This window comes from Myotis davidii, unplaced genomic scaffold (genome assembly GCF_000327345.1).
Source record: "Myotis davidii unplaced genomic scaffold, ASM32734v1 scaffold575, whole genome shotgun sequence".
Lineage (NCBI taxonomy): Eukaryota > Metazoa > Chordata > Mammalia > Chiroptera > Vespertilionidae > Myotis > Myotis davidii.
Window position 1 is genome coordinate 1,120,919 of NW_006290306.1, and position 13,868 is coordinate 1,134,786.

Here is a 13,868-nt window from a genome sequence, read left to right on the forward strand (position 1 = left end):
AGAGTGGCATGTACTAGAAACAGAATGCTTGCTTTTCCAAATAAAATGGGAGTGGGGTCCTCGAGACTTCTCCCGACAGAGGGGTCCAACATGGTCTGGGATAGAGGCCAGCATCTCTTCTCTGAGGACATGTCAGTCTAAGATGCCAGGACAAGTGACAGTTATTTGTTTCTTCTCTGTCAGTTCTAAGCACCATTTACAAAGTACTTTCCCAAGCAGGACCGACAGCATGATGATGTCAACACAGTGGTGGCAATGACCTCTGAAAGACCTCCCACACCTCCTCCAAATCTTTGCTCAACTATTACCTTCTCAGTGAGACCTACCCTGACCACCCCATGGAAACTGTAATCTGTCCACATTCCAGCACTCCCCATCTTCCTTATCCTGCTCCATGTTTTCAAATATTCTTTCTTATATGCAGCAGCCATGAAAACACATGCTACAGACCTCCATCTCCAGGCCACATTATTTGCCAAGGGCCTAAGCTACAATAATTTTAAATCCATCACTGAGTTAGCCTGTTCCCAGTCAGTGACTGAGTACATCAAAGACTCCTGATGTCTAGCTTTGGCCAAACCAGGATGTCTCCACCCAACCTTCTCTCCCTCTCTCTCTCACTAAGGGTCAGGCTTGCATGGTGGTCTATGGCTCCTCCAAGCCTTCTCTGGCAGCCTTTCTACTTTCTTTCACACAGGCATTTCCTCTAAGGAACTCCTTGTATGTTGACCTGACTTGGTGTTTGCTTCTCAGAAGAGCCAGGCTAACACCATATACCATTTATCTATGAACATGCTAAATTCTTTGCTTATTATATTTATTTTATTTTCCATCTCTATCCATACACAAGAAGGCAGGATTTTTTTTAACTCTTCTGTTTATTGGTATATCCCAGGTACCTAGAAGGTGACACATAATGAATAGTAATTTAAAAAATAATGCCCATTTTATAGATGGGAAAATAAAGCTCAGAGAAGTTAAGTGACTTCCTCAAGTAGCTCAGCCTGTAAGTGGTAAAACTATATTCAGAATCCTGGCCTTCTGACTCCAAAGCTCTGATCTTTCTTCTCTCTTTGCTCATTATCACCTGTCCTCTTTTCCTCTCCTCTCACCCACCTCTCTTTGTTCTCCATTTCTCTTTGTTTCTCTACTTATTGGTCTTTATCTTTGTCCTTCTTTTTCTCATGATGTTATTTACTTCTCATGTGTTCAGTCTTCATGGTTTGTGTGTGTGTGTGTGTGTGTGTGTGTGGTGTGGTGTATGTATGTGTGTAATGTGAGGAGAATGTATGGGGGTAATGTGTGTGTATATGAGGTGTGTGTGTTTACAATGTGACTGAGATGGACTGGTGCATCAATATTATTCAGGGATGCTGGATTCAAAAGGGGGAGGAGTTGGGACTAAAGGCAGCCATGAAGCTATAGAACTGAAAGACTTCATAAGAAGGTGAGAAAAGAGAGTCTGTAGAGCAAAAGCCACAGATGGGGGTTAAATGACTAGAACCCAACCCTACTAGTCACTGACTTTTTGACTCTGACCCAGTCCCTTAACCCCCTTCACTGTCATAATCTCCACTTTAGGAATTCCAGCTCAATGTTCTCCTCAGCAACAAAGACCAAACAAATGGTGAGTGGGAAAGCACTCTATAAGTAGGAACAACTGTGAGCACCCTTAAGGAAGGACAAGCAAACACAGGTCATGAGACACATGGCCAGGTTTGGAGTTTCTCTCCCATTCTCTTTTGGCCCCTGGGTGCTGCTGACCATCTGAGTGGTTAGAAAGAGGAACTGCCTTCAGCCTATGGTATTTGGGCAACAACAAAGAATTTCCGGACAGTGAGTGTGGGAGAGGTGATGGAACAGGTGCCCAGGAAAGGCTGGGGAGTCACCTTCCTGGTGTGTGGGATCAATCTCCCTGTGTCTAGGGTGATTTTCATAAGGTCTTGAGTACACACCTGGGAGGAGAGACTCATTAGGCTCAGGAGGACAGCAGATGGTGGATGGAGCCCAGGAGAGGGGGACAGTGGGCTCAGTGTTGCCTGCAGGAAGAGGTATCAACTGTTCCAGACACTGTGCCAGAGCCATGAGGGGCTGAAGGAGAGTTGGCACAGCCCTGCTCAAAGCCCTCCCAGCTTTGAGACTCTGGCTCTTGAGCCTTAAGGAGGGACAAATGGGGAGAATGTGGAGATCTGATGTCCTGACTTCCTTTTTCCAATCATATAGGATGATAAAAGGCAAAATGGGGTAACAGTCTTACTTTGTGCATTCTGTCATGCCTGGCCCAACATCTGTCAAAAGTCACAGCACACATTCTAAAGGGCTTACAGCTGTGCGGTAGCAGAAAGCTTCTGATGCAGCAGAAAATGTTCCTTTTGGGCCTTGATAACAGCTCTAAGAAGTCTCCACTGATTTTTGTCACTGAAGTGCTCCACTAGCTCCAAGACTGGAGTGCTGTAAGTCAGGGAGACTAATTGAAAACTCTGCCAATGATTGATAAATGACAGGGAAGATGGGCAAATGAACATGTTCTCTCCAAAAAGAGGCATGAGAAAGGGGCACCAGGAGGGCAATGATGCCCAGGCCACTGTGGAGGTGCTCAACATGCCTACCATGTGTGTAGTCATACCCATGGTCCTCACAACCTGTGCACAGGTGGAATTCTCTACGATCAGAACCCTTCATTACTGCTGTAGGAGTCCTCACTTACTTGCAGGGCTGGGATGAAGATAGAATGAAATAGAATGAAATAGAGTTTGTGAAAGGAATGCTAAAGTACTTTTGAAAGGTTCTGTGCAAGGTGAGTTGTCTTTAGCATTATAAAGTCTGGTGCCATGGGGCTCTGAAGGAAGTTGTCTTCCAAGTTGGCATAGGAGAAACAACCCAGGGTGGGCCAGGTGACCCCAGCCTGCCTTTAATGCTAATTTAATGAACACTGTATTTCTTTGAGTCTCAATTTCTTCACCTGTACAATGGATGGAGAGACAGATAATTTGGAGTATCTCTTGCAGCTCAGACATTTTGGGATTCTGATTTTGGGCTCAATTCCACACATTCTCTTACCTAGTAGCCTCATGCCTTCGCTTATTCTTATCTTCACTTTGGATTGGGGATGAAATATCCAGACACACAATAAACCCAGTCAGTACCTGCATGCCCCCTCCCTGCTCACTCTCCTATATTCCCTGCCCAGTTTATTCCAATGGAATAGATAACAGAAGATAGAAGAAAAATTCCTTTCTTCAGCTTTACCACTCTCAAGCATGCTTCCTTAGGGACCTCGGGATAGCTAAGCCTCTTTCTCCTCACATGTGTCTCCTCTGAGGGTGAAAATAAAATCAATAGCTCTGTAGATTTGGGGGAGTGGGAAGTTGGGAAGTGGCACAATGCACTCAGTTCAGGAGAACATGGGAATGCTCACAGCCCTGGAGATTAATTCAAGCATTTGTTGATGAGGATCTGAGAGGAAGTCCCAGCAGGTTCACCTACTCTGCAAGGCACTGCCTGGCCTGGCCCAGTGCTCACACTTCCTGGATTTCAGCCAGGCCATCCAGGCCAGAAACAGGACCAGAGAAAGGACAGCAATGGAGCCAAATATATCTTGAGCCTGGAAGGATTTCATTCCACTGAGTCATAAACTCATGGAATTCCATGAGTCCTTAGAGTTCGGTCTTGTTCAGGAATTTCCTCCACAGTTTCCCTGTCTGCTCATCCTTCTGCCATTGCTTGACCATTTTCATTGACAAGGTGTTCACTATCTCATAAAACAGCCTGTTCCATGTAGGGACAGCTCTGGATGATAAACATCCCTGCATGGACTGAACCAAAATTGCCTCCAAGGAGCCTGATAAGTGTCCTCTGGGGTTTTATAGAATTACATGTCTACTTGACCACTACCCCCCTCCTGTCTCCTTTGGCTCTATGGCTGGGGAATAACTTGTGACTGGGACACCACTGCTCTATAACTACACTTGGCAGCTCTCCAGGAAAAATGTACAAAAAGAAATAACAATAGAGAACCCTAAAGGGTCTTGTGGCTTAGGCACTCTAACTCCCTAAATGATAAACATTAAGTGATAAACTTCTTAAACCTAAAAATTGGTCACAGCACCCAGCCCCATGCTCTTCTTGTCTTTCTGTCCTTATCTGGGTTTTGCCCTCGCACTTCACTCAGAGGAAGCCATCAAGGAGGTGAAGAAATAGAGGAACCAAGTTCTGAGTCATGGTCACCTCAGTCTGTCAAAACTAAAAAATGAAGAAAATAGCCATGTGACCTTCATAAAGTTGGTGCTCTCCCTCTGTCACTCTTTGACTCCTGTCCAGTGTCCATCCATGGGTTTTAACCAATCAGGATCACAGTGTCTGATAGATCCTCTTACCATCTCATTGGGATGACATGAGAGTCACTGAGTTCCTCTCTGAAAATTATGAGTCATCCCATCTCTTCCACCCCAACTACATAAAGCCTTGGGGTTAAGGTGGTCTCAGATCTCTGTGAGAAGGTCTCCATGTGTTCAGAGAGAAAATCAGGTCTTGGGTGACATTCCAAGGTCCCTGCACTGTGAAACTGATAGCAAAGGGGACATGCAGCATGTTACTGGGCTCAGAAGGAGGACAGCCTCTATAGGTATCTTGGAGACCCGCTGGGTGCATTATCAGCCAGCATGGATCAACATATGCCATTATAAAGCAGACAGCAGGGATTGGCAAATCCAAAGCCCAATAGTGACCTGGAGGCCAGCATGACCACAGCACCGTGCTCTCTCGTCAAAATGTCGAGAGGGCATGGTTCACCGGATGGCGGCTTGATTTGCAGATCCTGGCTCCTGCTGGGACTCCTCCACCTTCCTGAGCTGCAAGTGCAAAAATGACTCAGGCCAAAAAGAGTGTTTCCATGTAACAGCCCAAACTAGATTCCACACAAATATCATCACCCAGCTCAATTCCTCAGGCTTTCCAGCCATTCCTAACCTACCTCACCACATATACTGAGGAACACCCATCTTCTCCGAGGCCCCACCTTAGAAGGTGCTTATGATCCACTTTGCCACCATGAAGAGGAGCCTCCCAAAAGATGAAGCCAGTGCTGAAGAGAGCAAAGTGAGAGAGACAGGTTCTCAATGTCGTTTGAGTGCTTGATGCAACTATAGCTTAAGTAGCTCTCCCTCTGATCTTTATGTCTCTGGGCTAGAGGAAAAAAGGTTGATAATGATCCAAACATTCTTCCTAGAACCTCTGTATCCCTTTGTTAAGTGTGAAAAAAGCAATCCTTCTCAATAGGAAATCATTAAATAATCTGAGTCACCAACATCAGTCCCAGCAGACTAGAGAAAAAAAAACCTCCTAAAAAGTAGAGACTGTGGGAGGACATAGTGCATTTTGGAGTATGTTATTATGTGTATTGGGAGAGGAGGTTTTTGTTTAATAATACAGGTAATTTATAAATACACCATTCTAAAAAAAATTTAATGTAATACAAAAAGAGTATTGAATCCTAAAAATTTCCTTTAGTTCTATCTTATCTTACCTTGTCAATCCCACTGCTTTCCTTAGAGGTCACTTTACTGCATATCCTTCCACACTGTTCTCTTTATATTTGTGTAAATACATATTCACAGGTACACCAAAAGTTTTATTTTCCTTCTCACATAAATAATGTAGCAAAAATCATGTCAAAATATGTATTCACCACATTATGACTTAATCCTAGGCATGTAGCAAGAAAATATTCCCCAGCTATCCTTGCAATTAGGTTGGGAACATGTAGCTGAGTTGTAGTCAATAGGAATGTGAGTAGAAGTCACATGCACTTCTGGTCCAAGAGTTATGACTGAGAATCGTTTCTCCTTGGTGACTCAGATTCATCCCATGGCTAAATGGAATTATAAAATGAAGGCAGCATGGGTTCCAGGTCGCCACTTGGAAGAAAGCCACACCAAAGAGCCAACTGACACATACTGACCATGATGTGAGCAAGAAATAAACCTTAGTCATGTTAAGTTTCTGAGATTTGCTGTTACTAAAGAATAGCCTAGACAAGTGGTTGGCAAACTCATTAGTCAACAGAACCAAATATCAACAGTACATCGATTGAAATTTCTTTTGAGAGCCAAATTTTTTAAACTTAAACTATATAGGTAGGTACATTGTTATTAACTTAATTAGAGTACTCCTATGGCTTAGGAAGAGCCACCCGCAAGGGGCCAAAGAGCCATGTGGCTCTTTGGCCCCTTGAGTGTGGCTCTTTCACAAAATAACACGTGCAGGCACACACATACAGTATGATTGAAACTTCATGGCCCATGTGTGGAAGTCGGTTTTCGGCCTGGGCAAGTCTATTTTGAAGAAGTGGCGTTAGAAGAAGTGGGGGGTGTAGGTGGGTCGGGCGACAGAGATGTGGCACAGGAGGGCCACAGGATACGCAGCACAGGGGAGGTGCCAAATATCAACAGTACTTAAACTATATAAGTAGGTTAATAACAATGTACCTACCTATATAGTTTAAGTTTAAAAAATTTGGTTCTCAAAAGAAATTTCAATAGTTGTACTGTTGATATTTGGCTCTGTTGACTGAGTTTGCCGATCACTGGCCTAGACTATTCTGACTACTCCAAATAAAATTTTACTCTACCTATTGTTCTGTGTTTTTTTCTTCTTAAGGGTATGTATATACAAGTCATTTATCTTCTCCTCAGCAGGATAACATAAAGTCATTGTGAGGGAATTAAGTGAGAACACTGAACATAAATTTTCCGAAACTGTAGAAACTCTTTTTTCTTCCTCTCTTGCATGCCTTCCTTATAGCACCAACTCATGTTCCAAAGGAGGCCTGAAACTTTGAGGTTTTATTATCCCTCTTGGAAACAGAATAGATTCTATGCTTTGTGGTACGCTAAAAAGACTGCTTTGTCCCTGTAATGCAGCGGTTCTCAACCTGTGGGTCATTGAAATTTCTTTTGAGAGCCAAATTTTTTAAACTTAAACTATATAGGTAGGTACATTGTTATTAACTTAATTAGAGTACTCCTATGGCTTAGGAAGAGCCACACTCAAGGGGCCAAAGAGCCTTTGGCGGTTGAACGACACTTTCACAGGAGTCGCCTAAGACCATCCTGCATATCAGATATTTACATTACGATTCATAACAGTAGCAACATTACAGTTATGAAGTAGCAACAAAAATAATTTTATGGTTGGGTCACAACATGAGGAACTGTATTTAAAGGACCAGAAGCTTGAGAACCACTGCAGTGTAATGTATCTTATGCTGGACCATCATAGGACAAAAAAAAAAAAGAAAAATGCTACCATTAGCTGTATACAGTCATCCCTCAGTATTTGCATGGGATAGATTCCAGGACCCCTACAGATACCAAAATCTACAGATGCTCAAGTCCCATATATAAAATAGTGTAATATTTGCATATAACTTATGCACACCTTCCCATATATTTTAAATCACTCCTAGATTGCTAATTAATACCTAACACAATGTAAATACTATGTAAATAGTTGTTAGGCCTTTTTGTTTAGACTAGAGGATAATGATAAGAAAAGAAGTCTAAACATGTTCAGTACAGATGCAACCATCATAGGCCTAACTACATAGTACACATCAACAACAACGCAACAATTTTTTTCTGAATATGTCCAATCCACAGTTGGTTGAATCCACAGGTACAAAACCTGCAGACATGGAGGGCAAACTGTGCTTCTTTGGGTCTGGAGGCTTTAAGATTTTCTACAAATACTCCAGGAAACATAACACTCTAAATCTCAACTAGTTAAGTGAAGATTAGTGATTCAAGCTGAGATCTTTATGTAATAGGGTGTGGGATGGTGAACAAGAACACCAAGATAAGAAGGGAGGTGAAAGAAGAACACAAAGTTATTTGATTCTTCACAGTTCTATTTCATTTATTTAAAAGCACATTTTCCCAGTATAGTGTCTGTTAAGTCTGTTGTTTCTAATTCTTGGAAAAGTGGTCACCCACATGGGGAATCCCTGACAACACTCCATTAACCAGAGTGTCCAAGCAACCAGAGGCCCCAGGGATGTTCAGTTAGAAAGCATAATGATGATGAATCCTGTCCATATTGTTTATGAGTTAACAACTGGTTTATTATGTAGGATGTTCTGGGTTACTCCTGGGAAACTATTTAAACAAATAATCAGCAGTTAAATGACCTAATAGAAAAAGTGTTGTCAGGTTCTTGGAAGAGAACCATGATTTAAAGCTATTCATAGATTCTTAGAATTGAAATGCACTTTCATTATCTTCTAATAAAATTCCTTCATTACAATAGTGAGTAAACTGGAGCCTAAAGAAGTTAAGGAACTTGCCCAGGGTTAAAATTTGCATTCATACCTTTACCACCAAAGGGCTGATGTCATTTTCACCGCACTGACATCTCCCCGGGATTATGGAGAGAGCACTGGAATATGAGCCATAAGACCTGTTTCTAGTGTAGGATATGACACTCTAACCTTGGCCAAGGCACTTAACCTTTCTGCAAAGGTCCACTGTAAAGCTCTTAGGAGCCTGTCAGTTTTATGGCTCCTTTATAAGGAAATAGCTTCATGCAGTCATTTCCTGCAAAAATTGCTATAACTTATGCTTCAAGTATACAGCCTACCAACCCTGCCACCTCATCACAACTTCTCTTGCCAGGGAGAGAGGATAAGTAGTTTTCATACTATTCCATCTCTGAGGTCATTGATCTTTCCCTCAGATATCAGCAGCTCTCTTTTAGGATGCTTAAGTGCTAATCAAAATGGACTCGCTTGGGTATCTACCCAGTATCTCTCATCTCTCTCTCCTTTCTAGGAAGCTAGTTTTGTTCGGGTCTCTGCCCTCCCTCACTTATCAATGTGCCTTCATATGTGGGTTCTGAACTCACTGACCCAATCACAGCAATCTCATCTCCCTGACCAGTTCAAGATCTCCGATTTAAGCCAATCACCACCTGGCATTCCCTTAACAACAGCTATTTGTCCAGAAATTGGCAAATGACTTAAGGTGGCTAATCAGGTAAAGAGGAAAAACTTACATTTTGTGCTAGGGAAGGATTTTTATTCCATGCTTTTCCTATCTGCCTGTGTGTGAAAGAAGAAAATGTATTGGCTCAGCAATTGATGGCAACCATGTTGAAACCATGAGGGAAGACACCTGAAACAAGATTAACCCTTAGAGGAGAAGGAAGCTGAGCAAATCACAAAGAAATGGATCCAGATGAGTATATCTTACCTAGAGTCCATCCTGCCTCTAGACTTCCTCTATGTGAGATTTTTTTTAATTCATCTTTATTGTTGAAAGTATTACAGACATCCCTTTTTTTCTCCATTGACCCTCTACACTCCACACCCCCTACCCCAAAGCCTTCACTGTACCATTGTCTGTGTCCACGGATCATGCATATAAGCATATTAGTTATTTGGTTCACCTCTTCCCCCTCCCCACTTTCCTCTGAGATTCATCAGTATGTTCCATGCTTTTATGTATCTGGATCCATTGTGTTCATCAGTTTATTTTGTTCATTAGATTCCATATATGAATGAGATCATGTAATACTTGTCTGTCTTTGACTGGCTTATTTCACTTAGCATAATACTCTCCAGGTCCCTCCCTGCTGCCTCAAAGGATAAGAGATCTTTCCTTGCTCTTTTCTGCATATACTGTGAGGATGAAGGCCATTCTCAGCAAACAGACTGTGGACATCCCAGAAAATGTGAACATCACTCTGAAGGGATGCACAGTTATTGTGAAGGGCCCAGAGGCACCCTGAGGAGGGACTTCAACCACATCAATGTAGAGCTCAGTCTCCTTGGAAAGAAAAAGAAGAGGCTCCAGGTTGACCAATGGCGGGGAAATAGAAAGGAACTGGCCACAGTTCACACTATCTGCAGTCATGTATAGAACATGATCAAGTATGTTACACTGGCTTCCGTTACAAGATGAGGTCTGTGTACACTCACTTCCCCATCAACATCGTTATTCAGGAGAATGGTTCTCTTGTTGAAATTAGAAAGTTCTTGGGCAAAAAATACATCTGCAGAGTTTGGATGAGGTCAGGCATTGCTTATTCAGTATCTCAAGCCCAGAAAGATGAGTTGATTCTTGAAGGAAATGACCTTGAACTTGTATCAAATTCAGCTGCTTTGATACAGCAAGCCATAACAGTTAAAAACAAGGATATCAGAAAATTTTTGGATGGTATCTATGTTTCTGAAAAAGGAACAGTTAAGCAGGCTGATGAATAAGATCTAAGTTGTCCAGCTATAGAAACACGAAGATGCTGAATGATTTGTCACACCTGTTTATGAAACTATAAAGATGTACAATAAAAGCCTTATATTGATTTGCGGGGGGGTGGGGGGGGAAGAGGTCCTTCCTTTTTTATTTTTTTTTTAATATATTTTATTGATTTTTTACCGAGAGGAAGAGAGAAGGATAGAAAGTTAGAAACATTGATGAGAGAGAAACATTGATCAGCTGCCTCCTGCACACGCCTTAGTGGGTATGTGCCCGCAAACAAGGTACATGCCCTTGACTGGAATCAAACCTGGGACCCTTGAGTCCGCAGGCCAACGCTCTATCCACTGAGCCAAACCGGTTAGGGTGAGATCCTTCCTTTTTAAAAAAAAAATGTTTTTATTGATTTCAGAGAGGAAGGGAGAGGGGAGAGAGAGAGACAGAAACATCAATGATGAGAGGGAATCATTGATCGGCTGCCTTCTGCACACGCCCTACTGGGGATCGAGCCCACAACCCGGGCATGTGGCCTTGATCGGAATTGACCCCGGGACCCTTCAGTATGCAGGTCAATGCTCTATCCACTGAGCCAAACCAGATAGGGCAAGAGATCCTTCTTTTTTACAGCTGCATAGTATTTCATTATATAAATGTTCTATGAAAGATTTTAAATGTCTGTCAATTAAATAAGTGTGAGTCTCTTCCTGTTTCTTGCTGTTAGAAACACCCTAGCCCATAGACAAGGTCAATTAAAATACACAGAGAAGAAGACAAGTACCTGAAATCATAGTGTGGCCTAACTGAGGTTGATAGATTACTCTAGTGTCATCCCTCTTTGTCCTGGAACCTCAGGGTCTCATGTGCCATGATGCTGGAAAGACCACATTCCATGCTGTCCACATTCTTTTGGATCTATAAAACTAACTCCAGGAACTGAAATTTGACTTTCTATGTCTCCTCTTAGAACCTTTGAGGAACTTGGTCAACATATTCTCTAGTCCTAGGTTTCCATCTGTAAAACAAGGTTGATGACACTTGTCGAGATAACTTTCATAGTCCACCTAATAAATCCATTGGCCCTTTTCAAAACCTCATCCATTTCTCTCTACTCATCCTCTCTCTAGTCCCCTGACCCTCTCAACCAAGAGCAGGAAGGGGTGGGATTTTAAGTAGTGGTGCTAAACTGAACAGGTGCAGTTTCGCTCTATGGATAACTAGAGCCTCTGAGACAAAAGAAAATCCATTAAGGTAGATGTGCATAACCCCTTTGCCTTCAGCCCACTGCTTGGCAACACCTTGCAGAATGGGCTGAAAGTGCCAGTCCTTACTTTGTGCCATTCCTTTGGACCTTTGGAACATTATAAATTCCATTCCAGGGCCCTAGATGGTGCTGGAATGCAGAAAGTCACTTCTGCTTCTTTCCTTAGAACATCTGCCAGGTACAGACTAGGCCAGGTTTAGAGGATGGGACTCTTTGAGTGGGAGGGGCACACCAAATGGCACTGTATTGGGCACTTGCTTTCCTCCCCCATCACTAAACGTTTCAGGCAGTGGTCCCTGGTAACAGTAAACACTGAAGGCAATATTGTAGGGAATATGAGATCCTACAAAATGTCATGATGGAACCTGAGAGCCCTTACAAGCCTCCTCTTCACCAAGGATGTGGTAGGTAATCACTTTGCTTTGACTCCCAAGACTCCATCTCCCAAATAGTTTTCCATTCCCTGGGACAAGGTATGGCAGTATTCAGATACTTTATCTGAAAAACAGAGAGGTTGGAACAGAGAATCATTGCAGTCACTTCAGAATGCATATTATTGGTTATAGCATTTCCTAGAAAGGAATTCATGAGACTCCTGGAATTAAGACTTGAGCCAAGTAGCCTCTCTCTGGGATCAGTGTCCATGTGTTTCTCAGGGTCTACCAAAATCAGATTAGAGAGATGAAGGAATGTGAGAAATGCAGCATAATCACTTGTCTCATTTTCATATTTGGATAGTATGGAAATATTTCCTTCTTTCTATCTCTACCTCTACCTCTCTGCCTCAGGAGGCATGAGAAGGTGGTGACTTCCCAACCTGGTCTTCCCTCCATGTTTTATTCCAGTCTCAGCCTTTTCAGTGACTTGTGGGGCCTCCTTCCACAGGTCTCCCCAGTTGGAAAGATAGCCAAGGCCTTCAGACATTATCCCTGCCTGCAAAGTCTCCACTGGTGCTCTGGAGGTTGTCTTTCACATGTGCTTTCCTCCCACCAGGTCTCCCAACCCTGAAGCAGTTGTGTGGGTCTTAAGACGGACCTCAGCAGTTGCTTCACACACCCTGTGGGCGTGTAGGTTCCCATGAGACCTTCCTGCTCCCATTAGGGATCAGGGTGGACATCAGCCCGCTCCACCTGGCTGCTGATCTACCCTGGAATGCATGGGCAAGGGGGGAACGATGGTTCATGGGGCTAAGAAAAATGTCTGCTCCTCTTCCCATTCTGTGCCTTTCTCTCTTTTCAGCTTAGAAGACTAAAGTTCAAATCAAGGTCAGGGGAAGAGGACTGCTAATAGGGTTCAGATTTCAGACACAGAAGGAGTTGGGAGGCAATTTCTGGGCCTCTGTTTAGAGACATCTTACAGGACATTTTCTCATCCCCTGGCAATCAGATCCTGAGTACCTACTATGTGCCAGGCTCTGTGTCGAGGGCCAGGGGATACCAGGATGAGCCTTACAAAGCCCAGAGAAAGGGAATAGACATACTAATGATGACAAATGTGCTAACAGTGGTGCATAGTACATGCAAAGGGCTGTGAGAACTCTGAAAGAAGTGACAGCAGCTATGAAACATTTTAGAGATGTGTGCTATTCTAAGGCAGAATAATTAGGAAGGAATATTCTCAACCATCTGGAAACAGAACCAACTTATGTATCAGACACAATTTCTAAAAGTCCTACACCTTGCCCAGTCTATGGTCAAGCTTCACATCTTATCTCTGTAAATGGAGTCCCTGGGAGAGTACAGGATGTGTGGCCTGAGTGATCCAACACAGCAGCCCTGCCTGATGCAAACTGGCCCAGAGCAATAATTGTCTTCACTCTTTTATTTAGTCATCAATAAATAAACATTGCTTAAATGCCTACTATGTACTGGGTTTGGCGATAGCATATTTTATTTATTTGATTGTAGCACCATCGGACTGCAATTTCATGAGGGCAAGAGATCAGATCTGACTCACTCATTCTTTTTTATTTCCAAGTGAATTTTATCTATTTACTTTTAAAACCACTATATAAATTTCAAATGTACAATATAATTCAATATCTGTGCACTGTATTGCATGCTCACCACCAAAAGTCATTTCCTTCCATTGCCATATTTATTTTATAAATCTTTATTATTCAGATTATTAAAGATGTTTTTCTTTTTTTCCCCCATAGCTCCCCTCCACCCAGTTCCCACCCCACCCCATGCCCTTACCCCCCGCCACTGTCTTCATCCATAGGTATAAGATTTTTTTCCAATCTCTTCCCACACCCCTCACATCCCCTTCCCCCTGAGAATTGTCAGTCCACTCCATTTCCATGTCCTTGATTCTATTCCATTCACCAGTTTATTCTGTTGACTACTTTTTTTTTT

The 13,868-nt window shown here is 42.7% G+C and overlaps 1 pseudogene; it reads left to right on the forward strand.

Moving 5' to 3' along the window:
• Window positions 1–9,681: 9,681 nt before the first annotated feature.
• LOC102751422 lies at window positions 9,682–10,316 on the forward strand (annotated as a pseudogene).
• Window positions 10,317–13,868: the final 3,552 nt, after the last annotated feature.